This window comes from Anopheles coluzzii, chromosome 3 (genome assembly GCF_943734685.1).
Source record: "Anopheles coluzzii chromosome 3, AcolN3, whole genome shotgun sequence".
Taxonomy (NCBI): Eukaryota; Metazoa; Arthropoda; class Insecta; order Diptera; family Culicidae; genus Anopheles; species Anopheles coluzzii.
This window is the reverse complement of record NC_064671.1, coordinates 61510358-61523199: the sequence shown is the minus strand read 5'-3', so window position 1 is coordinate 61523199 and position 12842 is coordinate 61510358.

Genomic DNA, 12842 nt, shown 5'->3' with positions numbered 1-12842 from the left:
GCAAAAGCATAGACCATTACCTAAGCGCAGTTGTTGTGGCCCATATTGCCCCAGTGTTTTGACGTTTCACAGTTTGTTTACATATGCCCATTTTGCCCCAGGGCTGTGCCCATTTTACCCCGTGTGTCAAAATAGCTTCTCGTAAAACATCAACTTTTATTTTACATTATTTTATTGTTTTTAAGTTGTTTTCATTCTATGTGGCAATTTTAATCCATAGATAAATGGTGGAGGCATACAATAATGAAAGAAAAATTGTGTTTTGTGGCATATTCAAAGGAATATTCAGTAAACTGCTTAACATGCCCATTTTGCCCCGCTTTCCCCTATAATACATTTTCTAAATTAATTGCACCAGAAATTTTACTGTGCACATTTTTCAAGCGCGAAATGTTTCCCCGGTGAGTAGCTGTAATGCACGCACCTTCTTTTGCCACTGCAATATTCATGGGAAATTCCATTTTGTTAAGCTCGATGAAAATTTCTTTATTGTTCGTAATGTGCTCCGAAACACCCGAATCCACAATCCATGTGGTTATCTCATTATCACTGATTGTCCCAATCATGAAACACGCATCATTTTTTACGTCACTTTTTCGTTCATTTCCTCGCGCATTCGAGACCCTACAGTCCTTTTTCACATGGCCTATTTTACCGCACTTGTGAAACTTTCCAGAAAATCGTTTTTGTTCCTTTCGTCCGACGAACGCCGCCGAAGCCCCACTGTCACTATTCACAAGACGTTCACTTCTTTTACATTCTTCGGCCAACAAACGTTGCTTCACAAAATCAACGCTTAAATCTTTTTCAGGAAGATTTTCCAAGGCTGTGATCAATGGATCATACGAGTCCGGCAAGCTGAGAAAGAGCTGCGAAACGATATCCGCTTCTATCAAATTCGCACCTGCTGTTCGGAGCTGCCGTACCAAATCTTCAAATTCATGAAGATGCGCGCGCATGGAGTTTCCTTCATGCATCCTGAGTCGCCCAAGCTGTTTTCGCAAAATTGTCTGATTAACCACAGATTTCTTTGCATACACTTCATTTAAACACGTCCACATTTGCTTCGCAGTGTTTGCATCACGCACTGTTTCTAAGCATTGATCAGCTAGAAACCCCACTAACAGGCATTTTGCTTTTCGATCCGCAACATCGAATAATTCCTTTTTCTTTTCGTCTTCAGGAACATCATCAGTCAGTGTATGTAACACACTTTCTGCATCCATCCCCATTTTTACACGGAAACACCAATTGTCGAAGTTTCCTTCACCGCTATACCGCGGAATTCCAAGAATAACTTTTTCCATGGTGACTGAGCCCATAACCTGTTGTGATATGTGATCAAATGAAGTGACACCGAGAACAGCTAGCATGCACAGTTTTATTGAAATCAGAGTGTATATATACAATGTTCATGAGGCCGCGTTTACACATAGTTGTTATGTTTACGTATGGATAGTTCGATACTTGAATTGACAGCATTAAGAAGCGATGCATTAATCCCGAACCCATGTTGAATCTGAAATTTTAAACTTATTCTGGTGCTGGAACTGATTCCATTCCCGTATAGGCGATATAATTAGTCAAGAACCTGATCCTGGAACTGATCCTAACCCCTTAGTGGTCCTTTAACTGAACTTGATCCATACCGATCGTGAATTTGATCCAAATCCCATACCAGATCTGATATATATATTGACCCTATAGGGTAAACGTATCTATAGTGGTGTAGTACCAACAGTGGTGGTATGGCTCTAAAATGCGCTCCATACGATAATTTAGTAACTGAACGATAGCTCATAAACTACTGTGATATTTTTGTGGTTTCCAAAAGCATGTTGCCGAGTCGACTGTCTGATTGCTACTAATCCTTTTATATTTTCGTCATAACCCTGACAGTCCTGCTAACACTAATACTAACATAATCCTATGTACCCTTTTTCCTATAATCTTACAATCTATAAATTTGCAGCCATTTAGGCGCCAACATTCCCGGTCACCAAAAACGAATGTTTTTTAATATTCAGTAATGATTGAATTCTTTTTCATATTCCTATTTGATTTCTTAAAATTCCTCATCTTAATTCCACATAATTCCAATAATTGATTTCAATTTACGATTCTATAGGTAAAGGAGCTATTCTATGAATTGGCCTACGAATTTCCTTGCCATTTGCGCATTTCAACGTTACTACGTGTAACATCATCCTTTCCTGGGTGTAAATCCACTACTCTTGCCATCGGCCATTTACATACTGCAACATTGTCTTCTTGTAGGATTACTAATCTTCCTGGCTCAATCGATATAGCATTTTTGTTCCACTTTGCTCGCTTCTGCAATGTACTTAAATATTCGCGATGCCAACGATTCCAAATGTGTTGCATGTGTTTTTGTATCAGTCTCCAATGGTTTAATCTGTTTGTTGATACATCTGCGATATCTACCTCCGCGACCGTTTGTAATTGATTCCCTACCAAAAAATGCCCTGGGGTAAGTGCTTCCATATCATTTGGATCTTCTGATATTGCCGTAATTGGTCGAGAATTTAGACATGCTTCTATTTCGGCTAATAAGGTTGATAAATCTTCAAACGTTAAATGCCCTGTACCTAACACGCGCTTTAAATGAAATTTCATAGATTTCACCGCGGCCTCCCACAGACCTCCAAAATGTGGTGCAGCTGGGGTGTAAACTTCCACTTCATGTCTCGTTCGGCGCACCATCCTACAACCTCGTCTTGGTGTGTATCAGAATTTAGTAATTTATACAGTTCGCGCAACTTATTGTTCGCACCTCGGAAGTTTGTGCCGTTATCCGAATGCAATTCCGTAACATGCCCTCTCCTCGCAACGAATCGACGCAGTGCAGCTAAAAATGCAGAAGAGGATAGATTTGATACAAGTTCGATATGAACTGCTTTTGTTACGAAACAAACAAATATTGAAATATAGCCTTTTGTGGGCACCGCCCGTCGGTGTGTGCCCTTTACCATTATCGGTCCTGCGTAGTCCACACCACTAATTGAGAACGGTCTAGCTTGTCTCACCCTCTGCTCTGGAAGATCAGCCATTGGCTGCTGAATCAGTTTTGGTCTACAACGAGTACATTTCACACAGTTGAAAACTGTACGTTTCGCTACATTGCGCGCTACCACTATCCAAAACCTTAACTGCATAGTGTTTATCATCAGTTGAGCCCCAGCATGACGAAGTATCTTATGGTACTTGTCGGCAATCAACTCTGCAATCCTGTGCTTTCCTGGAATAATAACAGGATGTTTTTGTTCGTCTTTTATGTCGGCGTTTGACAACCGACCTCCTACTCTCATGACATTATCTTTGTCCAGTATTGGTCTAATTGCTCTCAATGGTGATTTTCGCACTACTTGTTGCCCTTGTTTGATACACTCGTATTCAGTTGCATAGACTTCATTTTGAACCAATCGAATGATTGTCTTTTCAGCACGTTTTAGTTCCCTCAACTCAAAATAAGATTTGCGATTGATTCGCTTACGATCGAAGAAACGATGACAATATGCGACAATCCTTTTTAGTTTTGTGAATGAGCCTACTCTATCGCATAGTTTGTTTATAAAACTTTCCTCTTTCACCATACATGTTAATGTAGTTTTCGTTTGTTTTTCTTCTTTCGCTGTCTCACAAATGTTTCCTGACTCTATATTTTTAGGCCAATGTTCTGGGTCTTGGACTAGCCAATCTGGTCCATGCCACCAAAGCTTATCCTCAACAACCTCTTGAAGGATTAGGGGTAGGATTTCTACCTCTCGAAACCGCATCTGCTGGATTATGAATCCCAGGCACATGCCTCCATTCAAATTCTTTTGTTGCATTTTGTATTTGTGATACTCTATTCACCACGAATGTTTTCCAACGACTTGGAGACGATTTCAACCAATAAATTACTGTGCTAGAGTCTGTCTAACAAAATGTTTCGTATTGATCTCCTGTGGCCCTTTTGAGTTTCACCAATAGCTTTTCTAATAAATGAGCTGCGCATAGTTCTAATCTAGCTATTGTGTGTTTTGTAGCTAATGGAGTGACCTTTGATTTCGATACAAATAATCGCGAAACTATTTCCTCTCCATTCGTGCTTCTCACATATACGCAAGCTCCATAACCCTCTTCAGAAGCATCACAAAATCCGTGTATTTGAATATTACGTGCTCCTACTATCGTTACGCAGCTCGGTACTTGTACTTCTTGTAAATGTGTTAACTGCCTCTCAAACAATTCCCACTCTTGTCTCATTTGCTGTGGAATTTCTTCATCCCACCCGTATGAGTCACCATTTTCTCTTTTTAATGACCAAACTCGTTGCATGAATTGTTTTGCTTTTGCTTTAACTGTATCCACAATCCCCAATGGATCATAGATTTTTGCGATTGTTCTTATAATCGATCTTTTTGTATATATCTCACAAGTTTCTGGTTTACTAATTTTTACACCTAGAGTGTCTAAGATCGGATTACACACAAGTCCTAATGTTGATACTGCACCCTCTCTTGACTTCAATTCAATTACCCTTTATACATTATCAATTTCGGTTTCAGATGGTAATATATGGGGACAATTAGAAGCCCATTTTCGTAAAGGAAACCCACCCATTGCTAACGCTGCCTTGGTTTCTTCGCACAATTGTTTTGCTTCATTCTCTGAATCCACACCAGAAATAAAATCATCCACGTAAAAGTCATTTATACGCGATGCTGCTAGTGGGTATTTTTTCTTATTGTCTTCTAGCACCTGATTTAGGGTTCGTATCGCAAGAAATGGCGCTGATGCCGTTCCGTACGTTATTGTATTAAGCTCATATGTTTTTATTTTTTCGCTTGAATGTGATCTCCAAAGTATTCGTTGGAACTTTCGATCCTCCTCATGAACCCACACTTGTCGGTACATTTTTTCAACATCACCGACCACTGCTATGGCTCTACGTCGCCATTTTAATAAAATATCCGTAGTGTCTTGCTGTATTGTTGGACCTACTTTTAATATATCATTGAGAGATCGACCATTTGACGTTTTGCACGATCCATCAAAAACTACACGACACTTTGTCGTGGTGCTATCTTGCTTGAAAACAGCGTGGTGCGGCATATAGTAACCGTCACTACTATTTTCATTTTCTCTGACATTCATGTGCCCCAAAGTGATATATTCATGCATAAACGCTTCATATGCTTCCTTCACCTTCGGTTCCCTCTCAAATCTTCTCTCAAGTCCAATCAGCCGCCGTAAGGCTACTTCCTTGGACTCTCCCAATTCCCTCTCCGCCTTGAGTGGTAATCGCACCACGTATCTTCCATTCTCATCACGCCTTGTTGTTGCTAGAAAATGATCTTCGCATTCTCGTTCCTCAACGTTCCACAAATTCTGATCTTGAACTTCTTCGATATTAAAAAATGTGTTCATCAAAGAAGCTATGTCGTTTTCTCCCCCTTGACTAACAATTGTGCAAGCCATTGATTGATTTAAATTATTATGCTTATATGCACCACTCACAATCCAACCTAATTCTGTTTCAAGTAGTGTTGGTAACTCATGATCAAGCTTTATCTTTTTTGCCTTTATCATTTCAACAAAGGTGTCTGCCCCGATCAACATATCTTTTGAGCCCCTTTCATAGAATGTAGGGTCCGCTAATCGAACATCTTTTGGTAACTTCCAACCTCGTACGTCCATTGTCTCGGATGGTAAATCGGTAGCAATTTTTGGCAAAATTAAAAATTCTAAGCATGTTGTGTACTCAGTGGTGAGTGATCGAATGATACCCACAACTGATCCTGCAACTCTCATAATAGCTCCACCACGCAAACAATGAGACCCCAAATGTTGAGTTATTCAGGCCGCGGGGTATGAGGAAGCTTGAGGAAGCAAGGAGAAACGCGCTGCGATGAGAGTTCGCATTCTGTTTTACACGCGCGCTTCACTAACACCAATACAAATACCGTGCTTTGACGAGCCGTCTGTGAATGTGTGTGTCTTCTTTCAGCGAGCTCAACAACTTCGAGCTGCTCGTCACATCGTGTTGTCTCGCTTACACTACAGCATCGAACCATCGCTCCGTATGTCCCCCCTCCTACGCGTACAAAACAACCAGTACAGCGCGACGCTTTGCCGGAGATGGTTGTGCGCGTTTCGTTCTAAGTCCCGCGCGCAGTGTTTGTGCGTTGGTGCGCATTTCGTGCGCTGGTGTGTTTTGATAAAGTGTGAAGTGAACAGTGTGTACAGACGCACATGCAGTGCGTGCATCGACAGGTAAGAATTTGCTGAACAGAGGCAACGCAGATTGTCGACAAGTTTCCCGCAGCCTGGCTCGACCCGGTACTTTACAGTATGACGCCATTCGTGAGTATGAAGGATTCTAAATGTGTTGTGAAAGTGTAATTTATGTTTCAATAAAGTATTTAATGTAACCAAAAATGACCGTGTTTGTGTTTGTTGTTAGAATAAGTGCGTATTTGCGATCGTGGCAATGAATGAAAGAAAACGAGAAACGAAAGAAACAAATATCTTTGGATGTGTTGGTAGCATGATTGGAAAGAACACAACACATTGAGAACTGCAGAGCGCACCGTGCGTTCCGGGTGGGGTGAGGGGGAAGGCTCGTTCTAGGGTGTAACTCATTCCTCTAAGAGTAACTGCTAACGGGGGACGGTACTCAAATCACTCAAAAAATACACTCATTTTGCCGGACGGGCACCCACACCAGCTATCTGTTCACTCACGCGGGCTCTCTTCAATCTGAGTTCTTGTGCCACTCTCTCCGTGATGAAATTTAATTGAGAACCGTTATCGAGTAATGCTCTCACCTTGTATGGCTGATCGTTAACATCTAGAATTATAATTTGCGCGGTAGACAATATAACTGTTTTCTTCGAACAATTTGCTTGAGCCGTAGCAGTTAATCTTGACGTTGACGGAACCACTTCCACTTCAGATAATCTTCCTATCTTACACAGTTTCGAATGGTGCTTTCTTTTACACTGCTGGCACACATACGTCGATCTACACTCACGTGCTGAGTGTCCCTTTCGCAAGCAATTAAAACATAAGCCATGTTTTCTTACTATCTCCTCTCGATTTATCAATGACGCTCTTTGGAATCTCTCACACACATGCAAAGGATGCTGTTCGTTGCACAATGGACACTTGAGATACCCTTTAAATGTATTGTTCGTTTGCTGTACTGGTAATGCCACATTCCTACCATCTCTTCTCGCCTGCCTGCCGGTCACCATGATCGAATTAGCCGAATATTGATTGCAAATATTTTGCGCAGAGCTCTTTAAAATATTCACTCGCTGTTCCAAAAATTCCACTAGATTTTTGTATTCATCTGTTTTGAAATCCACCGAGTACTGCTCCCACGCCACTAAAGTTTTACTGTCCAATTTGTAAAACAATAAACTTGTTAACGGAGTGTCCCACTTGTCGACAGGCTCGTTCAAACGTTCTAACCCTCTGACTAATCTACTTGCTTCGTTCACGATACGTGCCAATTCTTCCGTCGAGTCGGTTTTCATTTTTTCTAGAGAATAGAATGCCTTGAAATATTCCCTTTTTAACACCTTGGAATTATCATAACGTTTTAGCAACGCTTCCCATGTCACGTAATAGTTATCGGCCGTTATTTGCATGTGTTCAAATTGATGCGCAGCATCACCCTTAAGCGCCGATAATAAATATTGCAATTTTAACACTTCAGGCATTTCTGTCGAGTCATGCACCATAGATGAAAATCTGTCTTTGAACGTAAGCCATTTTGTTATTTCACCATCAAAGCTTGGAAGGTCAACCTTAGGAAGGCGCAGATGATTTTGAGTTCCTGCACTAATAGTTGTGTTAACCTGTGTAGTGTTCAACCCACTCGACGCCCCATAATGGGAACTATTTTTTAATAAAAATGCCCTTACTTCGTGAGACCGTTTGTTAAATTCACGCCGATCTTTTTGCATGATATCGAACGCTTCCGAATCATCTACCGTTTCGTTGAATGCTTTACGTAATTCCGTGAACTCACCAACCAACTCTTCTAACTGTTCCAACCGACTTGGTATCTGATATGCATCGATGGTAGCATCAAAGGATTTCGTAAACTCTTCGAAATCTTGCAAAGTGTTCATAATTTCTACCCTCTTTAAATTAAACATTTTCACTCGTTTATCTGCTGCTGGCATTTTGCTCCCAATAATTGTTCTTTAGGTACTTCTTAACACAATTTTTAATAAAACGCACAGCAATGAGTTCCGTACCCCTGGAAGTTGTCGACACCTGAACTAATACGCGCGCAGCTTTGGGTGCCAAGTATGGCGCTAGGATAGTCACTCACGCACACCCACTCCACTACTACGGTTGAACGACACTCACGCGTTCGAAAATGTTCTGCGCTGACACTAATTATCCACAAATCATATGCCACTACGATCGAATCGTGTGCCGCTACCATTGGATTTCTGAAAGCAAGAGCATAGTAAACTGTTTGTTTACGTTTTAAAACTGTTTCTTTCTTCACCGACGGCATTTAGCTAGTAAAATACTAATAAAAAGGAATTCTCTGATTATAGGTAAATCACGAACATTGATTTATGTAAACCATGGTCCCTTGTTGATGGTAAAATCCTTGTTTTCAAACAAATATTCGGTGTTCGTTGTTGATGGTAAAATAGTTTCAACCAATATTCGTCGGGTTTACCTATAATCAGGGAATAATTCCCTTATATTAGTATTTTAAAAACGAAATGCCGTCGGTGAAGAAAGAAACAGCTTTCAAACGTAAACAAACAGTTTACTATGCTCTTGCTTTCAGAAATCCAATGGTAGCGGCACACGATTCGATCGTAGTGGCATATGATTCGACCATAGTGGAACGCGATTCAACCGTACTGGCACGCGATTCAACCATGGTTGCACGCATTCAATCGTAGTGGCATGCAATTCAAAGCAGGCGGTTTGCAATTCGATAGAAATGGCACGAGATTCAAGCGTAGATGGAAACAGGTTTAAAATACTAATAAAAGGGAATTTTTCCCTGATTATAGGTAAACCCGATGAATATTGGTTGAAACCATGGATTTTACCATCAACAACGAACACCGAATATTAGTTCAAAACAAGGATTTTACCATCAACAAGGGACCATGGTTTGAACCAATATTCGTGATTTACCTATAATCAGAGAATTCCTTTTTATTAGTATTGTTATGGGATCTGCATGCTAAGGTTAGCGTAGTGTAACGCATGCTTTAGTTTATAGCAAACCCGAAGTTAGGGAGTGCCCGCGAGAGGCACTCAGTTAGGCTTTATAAGTAGTGGCAATGTGGTAACGATGCTCTCTCTTTTGCTCGACACCGAAGCGATCGGTTCGACACACACACACACCCATCCTGTTATCTTAAGTGGTGATAATAAAAAGTACTTGTAACCCCTGTAAACCCACAAAACATGGCGATCCTGCCAGGAGCTGTTCGCTTGGATAGTTAATAAAGTACTGTGTGCCGGTAGCCGTTTACGTATAACACAATAATCAGTGCAACGTGGTGAAGTGAAAGTGTAAGTGCCGCAAAGTATTGGACAGTGTTAACAAAAGAGAGAGCTTCGTTACCACATTGCCACTACTTATAAAGCCTAACTGAGTGCCTCTCGCGGGCACTCCCTAACTTCGGGTTTGCTATAAACTAAAGCATGCGTTACACTACGCTAACCTTAGCATGCAGATCCCATAACAGTATTTTAAAAACGAAATGCAGTCGGCGAAGAAGGAAACAGCTTTCAAACGTAAACAAACAGTTTACTATGCTCTTGCTTTCAGAAATCCAATGGTAGCGGCACACGATTCGATCGAAGTGGCATCCCCCCAACCAACCAAACCGTGCCCTTTCGAAGTAAATTTGCTTCGATACAGCTTCGATAGAAGTTCTCTACCGAAGGTGTATCAACTTTGATAGGCACCCACCGGTCACCAGCACTCAGAGATCCGCTGAGATTGAAGCTGGCTTTGAAGCTGAGTTGGCGAAATTATTCAACCGATCCGTCGGGTCCCGAAGCCGAAGCAAACCCGAAGCCGAAGCAAAACCCGAAGCCGAAGCAAAACCCGAACGGGGGTCTGCACGAACCTTCGTTTAATTAGCCCCCTCCCCCTTTTTTGCCAGGATTTCTTTCCGAAATGATACAGTGCACACCATTAAACTATCGTAAATCGATTTATTGAATATCGAACCAACAATACAAAAAAAAACCCAACACTTGCACAATAATCACTGCACTTAATTATAAATCAACGCACATAATTAAAAAAAAAACACTTTTTACACTCGCACAGTGAAAAAAAAAAACAAATTCAGCACAGCACTTTCTGCTCCTCATCGCTGTTGCTCCTGGTTTTTCTCGCTGCACTGTACGGGCCACTGCTATAACACTACGACACAGCCACAGGTTTTTGATGTCTCCGTTCGCCGTGAAACACACATGAAATGGAAGAAAAATGATATTAATTAGAAGGGGGGATGTTGGTTGATAATTTTAATCACTTTTACTTACCTCAAATTAAACAAAACTCCATTTTTTACGGGGTTTATCCGCCAAGCGCTGAAACACCACACGAGCACCAACCTCACTGGACTGAAAGTAAAGCCTACTGCGTGAATGTGTGTATGCGCTTCTGCCAAGCCAACCGCGCCGTACTGCGTGTGTAGCCAAGTGCGTGTGTGTGTATATTTGCACCACTGGACACAGAACACAAACCTCACCGCACAGCAGAGCGTGTGTCGCCAAGTGTGTGCATGTGTGTATTTGCACCACTGAATTCTGAACGTCCACCGCACCGCACCACACAGCGTGTATCGCCAAGTGCGTGGCTGTGTGTAGTATCACCGTGGACTGCAGAAAACTACCTGCACTAGAACAGAGCGCTGGTATGGTCAAATGTGTGCATGTGTGTACTTGCTCCACTGAAAGCCGGTATCGCACCAGATTTCGGGTGTCGCCTTGTGCGTGCGTGTGTGTTATTGTCACAGCACACTCGTTCATCATTTTTTTTTTCTTTTTTCGCTTGAGCCACTCGATTTCGTTCTTCGCTGATTTTGGCAGCGCACGAGGGGGTTTCGGCTTCAACTTCCAACAACAACAACCACACGAGGAGGCTCGGGGACACTCATCAGGGGAAAATCGCTCAAATTAGAGCGAGAGACAGATAGAAAAAGTGAAAGGTCAATATAAAATCTTCGGCTTTTGACTGTTGGGCAGTTCCTACCGAAGTTAGGCTCGGGTGTTTAGCCGAAATGCTACAAAAGAGAAAGAAAAAAATCTCTCGTATGCTGCCGCGTTCTCGCTCACACGCGCGCCCTGCCCCCTTTTATTTACGTACGTGTTTATAGCCCCTCCTCCTCCTCCTCCTCTCATCTATCTTCCTACCTTATGTGCAGTGGTTATGTGTTTTTAATTGAAATTGGAAGGAGAGATATTCGATTTATTTATTACGTGCGATTTAATCAGAGAATTGAAACATGGTAGTAGGTGAATCTACTGTTCATCACAAGCGGGCCTAACACTTTAACTATTTGTGAATTCGCGCGTGAGGACGTAAAAGGCGCAATAATAATGGAGCGGTTCTAACGTAAACAGACAAAATCGCTCAGCTGAAAATTTTATAGAGCGGAATAGCATTTCATTGTAATAGCATTGCTAGTATATCATCCGCGCACCCTATGAACCGTACTTTTCCAAATATCTTAAAAAGTACGCATTGTATGAAAAAACCATCTTTACAAGATCGATTCAGAATTTCAAAACACATTTGGAAAAAGTTTTTTGCTAAAAGTGACTTTTGAAATTTTACTCAGATTAATGTTTATTCCTTTAAATTAATTCATAAATGGGGTATGGGAAATAATTTATACTAATACTAATAGACCACGTCTCCATTACCTGAAATATTTAGTGCCTCAAAGTAGTATATCCTCTTTGCCAAGCGTTTGAGTTAAACTGATTCTTCGCAAAATGTGAAGAGAGCGTTCGGCCCCCTTCAGATGCTTCGACAGAGTGAAGTTCCTCCCCTTCCTCCATTCGTCATCCATCAATTTTTCTCCGCGCACTCACACATCTACACGCGCAGCTGTTCGCATGGCAACACGTGAGATGCGTGACATGCTTTCTCGCTCATCACGAAGGATTTGCTTCGAAAGAGCTCGGTTTGGTTGGTTGGGCCAACCCACCAAACAAAGCCGAAGTCGCTCGAACCTTTTACTCTGTGCCAGAGCGAGAAAATATGCATTCTGAATCAAGTTCTACAGCTGCGAAAACAGCGCGTGTAGATGTGTGTGTGTGCGGATCGAATGTATGGATGAAGATGGGAAGCAGCGGGGTTTTCTCGTTCAGTTGAGGGACCCGAACAATTCCCCATGGTTTTATCAGTCCAATACCAACGCTGCTGAGGGAAGGGTGTGCTATTTTTTCGCGCGGTGGGATTCATGCTCATGATTATGAAAAACTGTCTGTTCTTTGCAACATTTGCTTACTATGTTATTGTTTTCACCATTTTCTAAATTTTTCCCCAATTTTCCAATCTTCTTCTTCTTCTTTGGCTCAACAACCGTTGTCGGTTAAGGCCTGCCTGTACCACTTTTGGGCTTGGCTTTCAGTGACTAATTGATTTCCCACCATAGCAGGATAGTCAATCCTACGTATGGCGGCACGGTCTATTTTTGGGGATTGAACCCATGACGGGCATGTTGTTAAGTCGGACAAGTTGACGACAGTACTACGAGGCACACCACTTTTCAAATATTTCATTAAAATACACGTGAAAGTTTCTATAGATAATA